Source organism: Blennius ocellaris (genome assembly GCF_963422515.1).
Source record: "Blennius ocellaris genome assembly, chromosome: 1".
NCBI classification, from domain to species: domain Eukaryota; kingdom Metazoa; phylum Chordata; class Actinopteri; order Blenniiformes; family Blenniidae; genus Blennius; species Blennius ocellaris.
In genome coordinates, this window is record NC_137650.1 from 21,179,504 (window position 1) to 21,196,404 (window position 16,901).

The window sequence follows — 16,901 nt, forward strand, 5'->3', positions numbered from 1 at the left end:
ATGTATTCTCACACACAGAAAAAGAGCAACATTTCCATCAAATACTTAAGCTTTAACAACACATACTCTCTGATGCCAATCAAATGATGAATATACGACACAAACTGAAAAAACAACCCACCAATAATTAAACTACGGTCCAGCAGAGCATCAAAGGGCGACTGTATTGAAAAAACGTTACAGTATTGTACTTTTTTTAATAGCACTGGCGCACATATAAGTGAAGTCTTCACACAGACTGTCGACTAAAACATTTCCACCACACTCACCTGCCGGTAGCGTAGAGCTCCAGCTTAATGCAACTGTGTCTTTTTGAGTTTATGCAGTTGGGCTTCACTTTATAGAAAGAACAGATAGCTTTAGCAGTGATTCATTTTAAGTGTTCATTTATGTTAAAGACACACCTGTTGGGCATAATTCACTGAGTTGAAAAAAAAAAAAAAGAAGCTTTATTGTTCCATGTTTTTAAGGCGTTATTTTATGTCTTTTTTAACATACCTGACATAAACATTTATCCTCAGTATACATTTTAGGTGCTGTTTGTATTAGGTCGTGACTTGCACCTTGGTTTCTCATTTTCACTAACCTACTGTGCCGCTTTACATTAATTACAACACAGATCTTTGAGGATGCCCATTATGACATTATGTTAACCTGTGTTTAGGATTGCTGTTTTAGCAAATCAACCTTTCGCCAGTCTATAGCATAATATAACTGGTTGGAACATCTGCTTTCCACACACATTCATATCCATTCTCTACAAAGCTGAGAAGAGCTTGTTATCAACTTGAAATATATATTTTTGCAGTGTAAGATAATGATTACGAATAACAATTTAATGTAAAAAATAATGATTCAATGAGCCATTTACAGGTCAGGTTCAATCTGTTAGATGTGCAATGTCTGTTAGAAAGTGGTAATATGGCTCAGAAAGTGAGAGAGAGAGAGAGAGAGAGATGAAGGGATGAGAGAGAGACAGAGAGAGAGAGAGAGACAGAGAGAGAGAGAGACAGAGAGAGAGACAGAGAGAGAGAGGAGGTAAAAAGGAAGAAGGGGTGTAAACAAAGGGAGGATATGAGAGCCTTCTCGGGGGACCTTAAACAAACTGACTAAAGTGGTCCTGTTTTCTGATCAGGCACAGAGAAGCGAACACTTAGCACTGCTGGAGACACTCTAAACAGCCACTGAGGAATTAGCCCGTTACTGGGAAACTTCACAGCTACTGTACTGGGCCGTGTCCCCGACTAAGTAATACAGAAAATAGAACAGCCAATAAACACCAACAAATACACGCACTCACACACCCATCTATCCTCCACCCTTATTCACTCAGGCATACAAAGGTGCGTTAGGACACACTGTAGGAATGTAGGTATACCAATGAGCATGGCACTCTGGATCACTGTCTCATACGAGCACAGATAAATACGTAAATACACGCAGCCCAAGATGCCATATGCACTGCAGTCTCTCAGAGGAAAAGCGGCAGATAATGAATGGGCCCCTCATACTTTCCAGAAAAGTGTCGCATGTGACTTGAAGGAAAATATGTTTTCACTGAGGAAAAGCAATGACCTTATTCCTTCTCTGTGCTCACATGCAGTTTCCCTGCATCACCAGGTTTGGCCAAACAAAGATGAGCTTAAATTTAGGCCCCATGATGTCAACACAAACACAGGATAGAAAGTTCATCTTTAATTAGGTGTCCCCCCCCCTTTTCTAAAGTTCATTTCAATTAGTCCCACCTCGGCCCCACTTTCAGGTCTCAGTGATTTGTCAATGCCTTAACTTTTATGTAGCGCAGCATGGTCACAATGCTGCATGTAAATGTGTGTGTGTGTGTGTGTGTGTGTGTGTGTGTGTGTGTGTGTGTGTGTGTGTGTGTGTGTGTGTGTGTGTGTGTGTGTGTGTGTGTGTGTGTGTGTGTGTTTCTGTTTACGCTTTGTGTCTGACCTCAAGAAAAAAAAGGACTCCTGTGCCCTTGACATTTCCTTCTTGTACTTAATGATGAATTGCAGGGGTTATTTATTTACTAGTTCATAGGAGAGACTCGCACATCCCTGTTTGCTTCCAAAATACTTGCAGAGAAAAAAGAAACATCCATGAAAAAACAACCCAGGAACTTTCTCTGCAAATCTGAACAGTGTGAAAATACTCGTTTGTTGTTAATCCTTGCATTATTAATGACATTTGCACATTTTATGTTGGCTTGACCCCCGGAACAATATAAGCAATTGCAATACCCTTGACTGATGAAACTATTTATATGAGGTATTTGATTTCCGAATCAGTCAGAGATGAACAGTCATTTGACTGTTAGCTTTAGAAGAAATTGTATTACAAGCTGTAACACGTTTCTGTGTAGTCAAACATCCACTGTTTCACAATAAACAATTTGGTGAAGACTTTTATTGAAAATCAGTTCAAGTAAATTGTGAAAAAAAAGAAAATAAAACTGTTCCCATAAATTACCATAACTTTCTATATTAAATACAGCATCAAGAAACATGCATACATGTGATTTTAAGGCTCATATAGGTGCTTAGGTTGGATGGCCTTTATGTCCTGTGTAGCATCCTGAAGGTATACTATGTCTGCTCTGTCCATTTCGTGACACCCTCACATAAGCCGATCAATCTGCTGTAATGAAACCCATCAGGTCACCTTTGAAATTTATCATTTTTTTGTGTGCGTAAAATGAAACGCCCCCTGATGGTATGGATGCTATATATAGATTACCTATGGGCAAACATATCCCTCCCTCACTTCCCCTCATATGAACTAAGCAAAAAAAAAAAACCCAAGGTTTATGAATTACATTCCTAATGGGTCATATCACTTGCTTAGGTTTGAACTTGGACCTTTTCCTGAATGCCCAATCGAAGGTTTGCAGCAAAATAAACTTGACTTTCAAAATTAACTTCTTTCTTAAACAGTAAACGGAAAGAAGTTTTGAAGTTGGAAATATTGCTAAACGCCATTTTTTTTAAACTCATCAGCAAAAAAGAAAAAAAGAAGTAGCAATCACCTGACTGTCAACGCATCTCGTTCTCTGTGGTGTGTTCTGCTTTCTGTGTTTCTGTCGCTCGCTGAGGTTTGAGATGCTTAGCGTCTCTTGTTTGCACACAATCCGCCTGTGATTATTGCCTGCTTCAGGCTTCACGCACTGTGATGCATCTTTTCACAAAGCAGCCTCATTTGCATAGATTTTGCCGAGAACCTCTCAAATCTTCAGAAGTGTGCTTGAAGACGAGTTAAGATGAGCAATCATAACGACAAATTCTGTGGTATTTTTTTTATTTTTATAAATGGCACGCAAACATCGGTATCAGCTGAGACGCACACACTAAATTGGCTTTTCAAGTCAGAGAACGAATGCATGAACTTATGAATTTGTTTTAATTTCCAAACACTTTGGTAGATTTTGCACAGGAGGTGTTTTTCTTTATCTGATCCTTTTTTCTTTTTTTTTTTACTGCACGGCCAAACCTGTCTAACTGCAGTCAAGGGCCGACTTCATAGTTCATTTTCTGCAGATGGCACACAAAAAGTCCTTAATCCTGCATTTGCGAAGAAATAAGCATTTCTTATGCATTTTCTTTATTTCTTTTTTTTTTTTATTTTGTTGTCATTTTTTTTTTTTTTTTTTGCTGAACACAGCTGCTTAAGCCCTGCCATGCAGAAAGGCCCAATATGGCTATGTCTGTAAATCGGAGTCCGGGGGCCACAAGACAGAAAACAGGGGAGAACCACCCGGCAAAATTTAGCGCACGATGGCTCCCAGCGGGCATCATTTGGGGACCAGAGAGACTTTTTCTCCTCATTCTCTCTTTCCTTTTTCCTGCATGGTGAGCAGGTTGGAAAGCTCAACCCTAACATTGCTGCTGACACAACCACTCAGGGACGGCTGTAACAGCTCTCTTAGCATGGCACCTGTTATTGAGCCGTCAGAGAGAGAGAGAAAGAGAGAGAGAGAAAGAGAGGGGGAGTATTAGGGAGGGAGGATCAGGAAGGAAAGAGGAGGTAGGTGTGAAAGCAGGAACGAGTGAAACTCAATTGTAATTTCAGGGCTGTCACAGTTCTGAGAGCCGGTGATTTTGCTGCCGTGTCGGTGAGCGTACGGACTACCCTGCCTCTCCGTGCTGAGACTGATCTCTTCCCTCATCATGCAGCCTACCTACATTTTCATTCATCTCAAACCTGTAAACAAACCAATAATAATTAGATTCACATCGGGCTACTTTGTAAACAGAGAGCAGAGTGTGTGTCTATATCGCGGTCACACTCTTGCTCCTTCTATTTCGTTGTTGTGTTCCTCTAGTTTAACACATTTTCTCCCCACCGTCTCCTATTCCATTTTAATGCATCTAAAATTACTCCCAACAATCCAGTGTGCCTTTTCTGCAACTCTTTTTCATTTGTCTTCATCTCCTGAATACAATTGGCTCTCAGACTGAAGTGATTCATAATGCTTTCATCAAACTAGTCATGATTCTAAAGAGTCCCTCTGTCTCCAAACTTACCAAGATAAATGATCCTGAGTACTGTAAAAGAGGAGGCGAAAACAGCAGATGATGCACCGTTTTCAGCGTTGTGTTTCTCACGTGGAATTCAATCTCCGGTGATGATATCAGGACAGAGAGCAGGGATATTTCAAATATTTCTACAGTGTAACTGCTTTAAGAAACACATTCTACAACCACACAGAAACTAAAGATAGAGAAAAAAAAAATGTTTTGTCTGTGAGAATCACGGCAAGCTGCTGTCCATTCAAGCAAAGCAGTTGCATTAGTCTGCATAGCAATCAAAATGGATTAAAGCCACCACGCTCCAGCTGCCTGCACGCAAATCAGATATGCCTGTGATGATGATAATCAATCCATAATATAATAACAGAACATAAATCTGATAGTGTTGTTCCAACAATTTTAATAACATAGATTTAAATATTGCCATGTGCGCTGGAGTGATTTATTGATGAAAAAGTGCTATCAAGCTTATATACACCCCGTTTCTGGTGGCCCGCCAATAATACCATTAACTGCATTGTTCAAACTCATTATGTGATGAGAAACACAATAATAATTGCAAGACTACAAATGCACAATTTCTCCCATTGAGCTAATCACTTTCGCCGGTATTATTAGTCTCCCTTCCTCTCACTCTTTTTTTCTCCTCTTCTCCTCCCAGCTCTCCTCCATCATAAATCCTGGGAGAGGCTGCTGGATAAATCCCTGGTGCTGAATTAGTATTGTAATTTCTGGTATCCCTGCACACTTTGCCAGCGCAGACCTTGGAGTTATTAATCTGGGGGGACAGGTGCCACAGAAACAATATGCTGAGCGGTTGGCCTGAATACGGGGCCGACCCCACCCGTGCCAAAGCCTTCAGTACATTCAATTAAAATTACAAGGGATGGACTAAAGCCCAGTTTTAGAGCGCATAAAAAAAAGAAAGCTGAAGGTACTTTATGGTTTATTGTTACAAGGTGGGATTAAAATATATATATATTTTTTTTTTCTGCTCGAGACAACACACAGTTGTCACATGGAGGTCAACATGTAAAAAAAAAAAAAGGAAGTGAAGAACAGCCATGTTGCCTTTTGACACGTCGGCTTTTCTGAGTTGAGGTGCCATAATGTGTGATATTGTGTGGTTTACCACCTCTGTGAAAAACAGTTATACTGCACATATGGCTCACTGACAAACATGACGGATGAAACACTTTGTTTGCTTTTGTTTAGGCACCGGCCACGCTCCTAGTACAAGCCTTTTAAGTGATCAAAAAGGCCCGGCCACATTTGATGTTGGTTGCAGAGAGCCAGAGAGCGAGAAAGAGCGAGGGGGAGACAGAGCGAGGGGGAGACAGAGAGAGGGGGAGACAGAGAGAGGGAAGGGAGGCAAAGACAGTGTCATCCAGTGATGTACAGCTCCAGTCCTCTGTCACACAGCGCAGTGTCTGCTGGGAAATAATCTGACATCTTGTGCTCGACACATCCAAGTGATGAGTACAGCAGGATGGAGAAGTAGAAGAAAAAAAGAGGGGGGGTGGGCAGAATGATAGGACAGGGGGGCGGGGAGAAGAGAGGCCGAGAAAAGTGGGAGAGCGAGCAAGAGAGAGAGGACATAATCAATTCACCAGCCCCGTCTCCATCATGTCATCGCCTGTCAGAATAGATTTCGGAATAAAGCTTTTGAGAGACCTTCCTCAGCTCCGATCTGATCGATGCCTCAATTGCGTTTGCCCAGATGTCGCCGACATGCATCACACGGTTTCTCAAAACACACGTGGCCCTGCTGTGACCATGTTGTCAGGAACGAGCTAAACCACCTGCCCCTCGCTCACACTTTGCTGTTGGATATAGTATCTCTTCACCATGCCATGATGATGATTAGTTGGCACAAACAAAATTCCTGCATCGGATCAGTCACAAGACAATTTTGACCCTAAACATCCAGAGGGGTTGCTCTCCAATCCAGCAATCAGTTTGTCATTTTGTACGTCAAGCGAAATGGAGCTCATGAAAGAAGTGCAGAAGCTGGAGGAGGACCCTAAATGTTATTTAGACCAGAATGACATGCCGAAAGCTCATTTTCTCACTTTTCACACATTCAAGACATTTACGACAACTACTTTGAAGGAAATAATAAGTTGTCATCTTGAACATGTTGAAATTTGAGACAAGGCATTTATGAGTGTTTCAAGATATTTTGAAATCTGCCTTAAAAAAATGTGTTCATTTCTGTCACAGTCTAGTAAGATAGCGGCTTTACATTCCCCGAACCTGGGTGAGATTTCCCTCCACCCATAACTTGGGTACACCGTGGGGATAAAGAACTGGAAGTGCATATGGGCAAAACCAATAGGAAAAAAAATAAAAAAAAAGAGGAAGATGAAGCGATAGTGGTGGAGTGAATAAATTGAGTCATTAAGCATGTGTTTGTGGGAGCCGGGTTCCCATATGACGGTGCTCAGTGGCAGGATGCTGCTGCTGCCATTCACCATAAACAGACAAACAGATTGGCTCCATTGCCTCTCTCCTCTGGGCAGCTTTTGCCTCCTGCTTTCTGGGGAACACTTAAGACTCTCCCTTCCCCGGGTCTCCAGAGAAGCTGCTGCTGGTGCTGTACTTCTCTTTATTAGGACTGATCATCTTAATCAAACAACACTTCTCATGTGGGGCTGATGCTAAAAGGCAATCTTAACCCGTTTATGCAATTGTTTTTCTTTTGTTTTTCTCGGGTTTGATTCTTAAAAGTTATCAAATGTTTGGTTTTTCTATCATCAGCCAGTAGGATAAGTTAGCAGTTAAAATGTAAAAGGAACATGCACCACTTTAAAAACTGTCAAAGCGATTTATTTGCAAAGCTGCACAGTAACATAAGCAATGGTGAAAACACATTAAATTCTTCGCTTTTGTAATTCTAATAAAGACTAGTTCTTGCCCATGTTTTGCCAGTTGTAACAACATTTTCCCAGAACCATCAGGTCATTTATATCCCCAAATTGGTTAAAATGGAAGTGAAACTACAGGCTCCAATGTGCATACTTGTGGCTTCCTGCTGACCCCGCTGTCGAGGACATGTGCAGGAACTTTTTTTTTTCCCCTAGTGTTTCCCATCACTGTCTGCTCTCTAATAACAGGCTGAAGAAAAATACATGTTTTTAAATGTTGAACATGTGCAGAATTGTGAAACATGCTTTTTTTGTGACACATTCAATTTCAAGAAAGTCGCATGTAGCAAGAGAGTCAGCTCGGTCTGTTTGTGTCTGTTTGTGAATTTTATGATGGTTCAATATGTTTGAATTTCACATGAACATTTTTTGAATGGTAAATGGATTTCACTTATGTAGTGCTTTTCCACCGCTTGAGCAGCTGTTAAAGCGATAGTCAAAATAACAGAAAAGTGAAAAGTATCACTTTAAGCAAATAATACCGTTTATGATTTTTGAAACAATTTTTTTTCCCGAAGCTCTATGTTACTAACTGTCTCTTATGAAAACAATTTAGAAGAAATGAAGTGTGTGAAATAATTTCTACCGAGTGGAACAAATTTTCTGGTCTGACCAGAGGAAAGTAAAAGCCACCGAAGGGAAGGTTTAGTGCCCATTTCAAAAACTCTTCAGGTTTAGAGATGAAACTGAAATAAATTTCTCTGTATTTCTCCTCCTTTCACCGTGTTTGTGTTTGACATGCAAGCTGTTATTTTTTTTTGCCTCCACTGCCTTTGCTTCCGTTTGTTCAGTCCTCTCCAGCCCTCTCACTCTGTCTTGCCTTTTGATTTCAGTGTGGAGGGCAATCGTTACGTGAGTGATGGTACCCATCAGTGTAGTGCCTGTGCTGTAAAACTGTCAGCCGCTGACAGATTGACTGACGTGGTCAACCCTTCGATTACCAGCACAAGAGCGGACAGGGTGAGAGAGGAAAAGATAAAGAGTGAGAGACATGCACAGGAAACAGGTGCATTTAGAAAGTCATGTTTTATTTCACTTTCTTCTGGCACTAAACTAAAACCATAAAACAAGCATTGGTGTTTTGGTTTTTTTCTTAAAAGGAGCACAGAGAAAGAAAGGGAAAAAAAGAGTGATGTATAGACAAGTAGTGTTCGTGTTTAATTTCTAACAGCTGTTGATTCAAAGGGGAAAAACTTTATTTGGTCCAGATGGTCTCAGTCAGTGGCAGAATGAGAGAGCTGACTTCATTGGCTCGAGCCATGTGTTTTTCCTCCTGACAGAAATTAAAATGGTCGTTCGTTTGTCACCGCTCACTACACAGCTTAAAATGTAGCAATGAAACGTTCCTTGGCGATAATGCACCATAATTACTCAAACGCCTGTTCTTTATCTGCAGCAGAGGGAGGACAGAAGGAACATTTCCCTCAGATGAGATTTTAAAACCCAGCGAGCTCACTCAACCCACAGCAAAAGATGGGGAACGCAGCCTTGTTCTTATTGAGCGGGGAAGTGCCATAAGCCTGTCATTGTCGTGTTCAAAATCACAGAAAATGAAAATCCCTATGTAATGTCACTTTTTCTTCAAACAGAAACGGCAAAGGATGGCTTGATTGTAGTTTATGTAGGTGAATGAACCTCACTATCTCTGCCTCCAATCAGATTTAACAGGCTGCCGTAGCTTGGTATCAGAGGGTGATAAATGTATTTATTTTAGCAGTCTGATGGGTATTGATCTCCTCAGCGGCTCCACCACAGGTTAACATTATGGGACCCGGGGAGGGAGTAGAGTGGGCGACTGTAACAGCACACTTCTCACATCTCACAAATGAGGTGAAAAACACGCTCGGTTGTGGAGGTGTGGAAAGATTAACGGTGGCCTTTGACTGCCATCTGAACGTAAAATCTGTCATTCATCGGAAAAGGAAAGCAAGAGCGCCTCAGCGGTTCATGTTGCAGAGATGACGAAGATAATAAAAAAAAAGTAAAAAAAAAAAAAAAGCCATGACAGAAGATGAGTCACAGCACTGCAAATTTGAGCAGAAAAGAAAAAAAAAGTGTTTACTGTTCTTTCCTTTAAAGAGTTCAGAAGGCGTGCCTGAGTGGGCTGAAGAGTTATCGGACATGCATAATCGAGGCTGAGACGTGATCTGTGGTTGCCTGACTGAAACATCCACAACAGCGTCCTCTTCCTCGTAGCACTGGCCCGCGCAGTGAATCACGCACGGAGATGTTTGATAGTGACTGGCCTAAATTTATCCAGTCAAAACACACTTTGAGAAACATTGCAGGTCCTCACTTTTGAACTCGGCTCCACTTTTTCAAGTATCCTCTAATCTCAGTGGCGAATGATTCGATGGGCCATTTATTGTGCCTGCTGAATGTGTTAGATGCCTCACAGAGGATTTCAACTACAAACCTATGTGTGCTTTTTAATATGTATCCAGATCAAAAAGTGTTATAATAGTGGAGTGCCCCTGTTAAAGAGGAGGATCATGGTTTTGTACTCACATAATGAACTTTTTTTTGTAAAAAAATAAAAATAAAAAAAGTATAGCTGACAAAAGTCAATAGAAACTGAATTATAATAAAAAGTTGCTCATTGTGACATGGTAATTGATTAAATCCCCAATATAAATCTCCTCATTTGAATTTTTAAAAATGAATGACTAACTTAACTCAACTTCAAATGAAATAAATTAAATAATGCTATTTTAATATAATTTCCAAAGAAATAGAATGTAAAGATTTCAAAATCTAATTGGAGTGTGACATAGCAGTGCTGAAATGAAAAAGATACGTCATTTAAAGGCATTGTTTGTTGCTTTTCTGTATTTTAAAAATAGCATGAAAATGGGTCTGTGGATTTTCATTAAAATTTGCATCGAACTGGATGTAATTATATGAGTTACAGCTCTCAAATGCGAAATTAGAACACAGCAAAAAAATAAGGACAACGGCAAAAACCATCAGGGCGGTTTGAGCTCCTCAATAATTGCTGAGAGATATTGACTGCACAGAGTGTTTTGGCCATGCAGACGCCGTTGAACGGCCGCAGATTGTGAAACGCTGAATGACTGTGGTGGCGCTCTCATTGTGGCTTCTCCGATAAACACAGGATCTGATTGGGTAATCCGAGTCTCTACTCTTCAACATCAAATTCAACCGGGTGGACCGGAGAGGGTTCACTCAAACAATGCTTTAAATATCCACAAATATAAATGTAAAGAGCCATTACTCACAGTAATTGTGAATTTCCACATCAACGTGGATTATCATAAGTGGAAGTGACCTCTTCTGATTAATGACAATTTTAGGTCATTAGTGGGCGATTGACGACAGTTTCTATGACAAAATGCTTCACTTTGATGTGAAACAATGATGGCTGACAGGCGGTAAACTCAAGTACATGACTCACTGCAGTGTTACACTTGGCTGACCTCATGGAAGACAAAACTGTAACACTAAAATAAGGACACACTCTTACAGGCCCATAAGACACTAAACCACCACATACAGAGCGCTATGTGCAATTTGTTAGTTATGTTATAATCTTATATTCCGTTACCAGAGAGTGTGGAGATCTGAATACAGAGGTTTAAAATTGTCCGAGATGAAACAGGGAGGAAAAAAAAAAAAAAGCATTAGATTGAAATATTTGAGGGGGGAAAATGTCTATTTTACTGGGGGAAAGAATCAGCGAAAGGTCATTCAGACAATTAAATTGTAGACTCTCCAAAGCTCAATGAAAATTACTGTCGTATTACACCCCAAAACATTGAGTCAATTCAAATGCAATGTAACGAATCAAAAAAGGCCCACTATCACTGAAGCATCATCACTTTTCTCTTCATCACAGCTATTTCAAAATAGGGAGTTGCACTGTACTTACTTATATTTCTGCAAAAAACAGTTCATTAAATGTATTTCTTTCAAACTCAGTTGGTGCACATGTGTATTTGCAGTGTGTTCATTTAACGTGCAGTGAAGCGAATAGAATAGAGAGGCCATTGACAAATACACTAGAAGCATTTGCATTGCAGGAAATGTGTCAGCTTCAGGGACAGTCCCAAAACGGAGATCATTAGAGCGCTTTGTTTTTTTTACCCATTTTAAAAGACATGAAGTACACAGAGACATGATTGAGAAGCATTTTGGACTAACACCTTCATTACTCATGGAACATGGTGCTATCTCTCCATTCTACATCTCGACAAACTATCATATTTTTACTGTCCCCCCTCATAACCATATATTTTATTTTCCATCAAGTTATATGACGTTATGTTATCTGTTTCTTCCTTCCAGTAATATTGCATTAGATTTCCAATATTCATGGTGTGTTTTTCCATCTTTCACAGATCAAGACTTCATGGGCTTTTTAGATGAAAAATTATCAATACAAGATGAAGCATCAGCAAAAAAAGCAGTGACACATTGCCAACATGCTCTTGTTCCCGGTGCCAGCATCAATAATTCAGCCACGAGCTCATAACTTTATTTTCAATGCATAATTGAGGCCAAGCAATGATGGTCGCTCCTTCTTTCTTCAGCCATTTATATGTCGAGCGATTTTTAAACAATGAGACGAGCAGTCCATTAAGCTTTTAACATCTTTTCTCTTTCATACGCTGGTAGATGCTGGAAAGTGTGGACTGTGGCTTGTGGGTCCGTTTCACTCTCCGGATGCTTTGTGCTCGGCAATGTCAGCAGACGAGTGTTTTCAGGTGTCTTTCTCTCTTTCCATCTCTGTCGCTCTGTGAGCATAGCGGCGGCAAGCATGAGAATCTAAGAATGATAAATGTGGGAAAGCTGTGGTAAGTGAATGAAAAAGTGTAAACTCCACTTTTAAAAAGTGTGGTTTGAAAGGGAAGAGGGCCTCAGGATGAGGTGTATTTTCTCTCCCTGCCTTTCTAAATGGTGCTTTTCTTTCATGTGTGTAGTTCATGCGTGTGGTGTTTGTGTGAGCATGTCTGCGTCTTTCTGGTGACTTTCACTCTCACTGACTTTGTCAAGCGATTCTTCACATCCCCAAGTTGGCTTTAAACTGTTGCACTGCAGAATACTTCTACTTTAAGGGCAACTTTCTCTATCCAGTGACTCATTATATGACCTGACTACACCTCTCATTTGTTTTGTACTGCTGCTTAATAAATATTGATTTACTATTTTAATTACATGTTAATCTCAAAACGCATGCCGGCATTATGACTCTCTCAAGCCATACAGCAAATTTCCTGTTTGCAAATATTTATTGAGGACGGCATCCTGAGAGAGCTATAAAAGTGAATAGCGATCATTAAACAGAACCTAGCTGTCTAGAATATGTGCACAAGTGTCAATATCAGCAGCACAGTTTCACCTAGCTTCTAATCAATTGCTCGTTCTGTCTTTTCTAGGCACTCAAACAAACAACAAATCCTTCATATATGTATTTGTTGAAAGCTGCTCTACCTTATGAAGGATTTACCCATGTAAACCAATCAGAAGTAGCCAAATTGTTATTGTGATAATTGGGATTAAAAGGGAAGGAAGGTGAATGTAGCAACTAAATTGTGTAGCATTATTCCTGACAGTCAAAATACTATTAAAACATGAAAATAAAACAAACTTTTTGCTTTGTTGGACAAACGTTCCCAAGGCATCAGAGGGAATATTTTTAGACTTTGAGGGAAATTGAACCAAACATCAGCTGAACACTGAAGCATATTGTCTTATCTCATGAGTTTTAACCTAACCTGTGACTAATCATATGTTAAAAGTGTGAATTTATTATGATTATATAGCCGTGAAAAATATGCAATGATTGAGTGATTTTGCATCTTTTCCCAAGATGCCTTCAACATTCAACATCAAGCATTTATTCTATGTTGCATTGTGTTTTTGACATGACTGAGAAGCTCATTATGCAAATGTGACACGATGGTGAATCGTCTGTATCAGGACGTGGAATCTAGGGCCATTGTAATTGATATGTGACATCTGCTTTCTGTTGTTTTTTTTTTTTCTCTTGAGATTGTTGAAGTTTTGATTATAAGATGTATGCATGCCAAACCAAGCCACCTGTGTCATTGTATATAATAGTTTAAAAAATGTCATCACAGCCCATTTCTCACTTGAAGTTTTGAGTTTATTTGTTTCCTTCATCTTTCAAGCTTACAAGTATTGCTTCTATTGTAAATCCTTGCATCCCAATCAGTCAGCCTGTGATGTTTTGTGAATCCTACAGGTTAGGATGACTTCATAGCCAGGTTGTGTCAGAGAAACATGCAACCGCATTACTTTCAGTTTACAACAATTTCAACAGCTTTAGTATGCAACAATAAACACACGTGTGCACTTTAACTGGACTAAAGTAAAAGACCACTAATCCGGCTTCACATGACTGCAACATGTAAGAATGCTTGACTCTGATATTCATTGCCTATAATGAAATCCTACAGGACCTTTAACTGTACCATGTAAATAACTGCCTCCTTTAGGTTTATACTACATCAGTGTTTAATGCATTCAGCCCCTCCTCTCTTATGCGTTCTTTTCACTTGCCTTCCAGACACTTCCATCACAAAGATATATTGAAACTGAGAACGCATTAGGATGATTGGGAAGCTGAAATATTAAAGGAAAATGGAAGGTGCTTTTTTTTTTTTTTTATAGAGTAGAAAAGAAGCTGTCTATAACAAACAGTAAACAACATGATTTTAATCATGTTTAGCCAAGAGTCAAATGAACAGTGTGAAAACAAAAATGGCTTGGATGAAAGTATGAAAGAGTGTGTTTGAGAGTAATTTATGCAGTATGTAGTGTTTGCATGGTTTGTTCCGGAGATCAAGGTTGCTGGTTTAATTGAGCCTGTACCGGACCCAGGGCTGAGGGAGCAGGCAGAGGAGCATCGATAAACTATGAAATGGTTCCAATATGGCCAATCGATGAGGCTTTGTGAGCAGGTCCCGTGGGGCTTTGATTTCCTTCTCAAACAACAATCCAGGATCTCCGCTCTTCAAAGGCAAACTCCATCTTTGCTGTTATTGTTGTTGTTGCTTTTCCTCGGGTTTGAGTGATGTCACTGAGGTCGATTTCATCCATGTCCATAAAGGCTCTCCCACACTTGAATCACCCGGGAGACAGCTTCTGTCGGTCTGTGCAATGGTAACAACAACCAATAAAGGTCAATCTCCCATGGTAATGGCCAATTGGGTTTGTTCCCATTATTGGCCCTCTGAGCTGTGGTCAACAGATGGAGAGCTGGCATCACTGACCCAAGTTACACTCCAACCTTAAGGCGCTCTGTATCCAAGCACTGTGGTGTGATTCTGCTCCCTCTGTCCCTCAGCATGTGTTGGCCTGTACATCACTCCATCATGCACAGCCTCTGTATAAGGAGAACCGTCACAGTAGAGTCACAGGAGTGCTGCCAGCGAGGGCTAACCGTCTAACCATTTCAGCTAATTGCCTCATTAATGATTCACTGGTGTTAGGCTGCTCTAGCACTTCGCTGTGGGGAGCAAATTGTTCTGATTGGTTTGCCTCTGTCAATTATTGATGAGGCAGTGAGCTGAAGTGCTAACACCTGGCTTTGGAGGTCCAAATGGCCCTGCATTCCCATCACATACTCTGTTATCACACACCCTGGGACCACATTCTGTCTTGAAGGGCTGAAGTCTTGACGGTTGCTGTTCTCTGAGAGTGGATGAAGCATGCCCTGGGGCAATGGCTGTGATCTCAGTTGTGAGGATATTAGCTCGTGGAACAAGGCTCACTGCTGTGCAGAAGGTGGACAGAGCAAGCAGCATAACATGCAATGCTTTGTGCTGTATCAGAAGGCAGAGGCAGGGAAAAGGGCCACTGGCTGGATTATATGCATGTTCAGTTGTTTGTGACAACAAACAACAAGAGATAAAATCATATACCTGACTACATATTTTACGAACCCGTTGTTCAAATAGGCTTACACTGTAGATGTCCTTGAATACAAACAAAAACATGAATATTAACTTAGAAATGTGAGAATCCATCATGGATAAATTGAGTCTATTTAACATTGGTCAAAAAAAGTAATAACTTTATATGTTACAGGCATGAGTGGAGCTTTAATGGTATGCAGTGTCAATACTTTCTTTGTCTATGATGATTTATAATGGGTGCAGGCGGCACCTCTACAGTAGGGTCATGTAATTGGATCTCCAGGAGATAGGAGCTGAATTCCACTATAGTCACTGTGGCTAATGGCCCACCCACAAAGCCCTCCCTCTGGCTACATGAATCATTCTTACACGGTGCACACAACACTGGATGCTCTTGCCAAACTTTGTGCAACTCAAGACACAAAAGAAAACCTTTTTTTTTTTTTCCTTTTCCAAGAGTAAATCACAACCTGATTAAATGACACAGAGTGGACGCAAAGTCGTGCATGGAGTTAGTGAATTTACTCATCTCTCCTTGGCCTTAATTAAAGCTGATTATAGAGTCACCCCCCATGCTGACGCCACTGTCACTCTGAATCTCAGCCAAGTGGGCTTGCCATGAACACTCACAGGGTGGTCACTCCGCCTTTGTTTTTACACTGGCACCAGTGACAGCGGCGCCCACCCCACTCTCCAAATACAGTGACTGTGACTCACTGTGTGTCACTATAAACCCGAGACAAGAAGACAGCGATTAGACAAGGGTCGTGTACAGATCACAATGAGAACTTCCCTCGCTATGTGTGTGTGTGTGTGTGTGTTAGAGAGAGAGAGAGCGTGAGAGAAAATATTCTGAATCACACCTAAATTAATTCTTCTTTTCTATGTTCTTGTCCAAACCCAACTTCCCTTCATCATTCTCTCTCTCTCTCTCTCTCTCTCTCTCTCTCTCTCTCTACAGATAACCTAACGACTGAGCGGTGATGACATCAGAGCGGCTGACCAATCGCAGCGAGACAACTACAAAGCACAACATTCAAAAATGACTTGAATTGAAGAACACCACACAAGACGCATTAAGACTCCCTCGAAATCCCTACACTGAAATTCTTGAAAGCCTCTTACGACTCCTGATTCCCTCCCTGATATTTTACCTCCAGCTTTTTTCTACAAAACACGAGAAAAAAAAGAAAGAAAAAGAAAAAAAGAAAGAAAACACAGACTCATAATCATGAGATGGTTGACAGCGCCAGATAAATCCCTTGGAACTATTTTCTCTTCACTGGGAGATCACTGATGCATGCTTTTGTAAATAGATCATTATAAAACCCTATTCTTATTCCTAATATAGGAAACATACCAAGTTGCTGTCACCAAATTCATAAACCATTACTGTGAATAGATTACTCATGGTTCAATATTTTCCATGTGAAATGAATATTCTTGTTACCTATTTGGAGCCCATGTAATTATCATTTTAAAGTTCATTTCATTAGCTTTTGGATTTATTTGGACTGTAAAAATGGTACTTCCAATTGTTCCTA

The 16,901-nt window shown here is 40.4% G+C and overlaps 1 protein-coding gene across 1 annotated transcript in view; it reads left to right on the top strand.

Moving 5' to 3' along the window:
- mafa (MAF bZIP transcription factor a) overlaps window positions 1-16,455 on the top strand; it is a 72,352-nt gene extending 55,897 nt beyond the window's left edge. The window contains exon 3 of the mRNA XM_080498719.1: window positions 16,319-16,455. The gene's annotated coding sequence lies outside the window, so the exon portion shown is untranslated. The remainder of the gene's footprint in view (window positions 1-16,318) is intronic.
- Window positions 16,456-16,901: the final 446 nt, after the last annotated feature.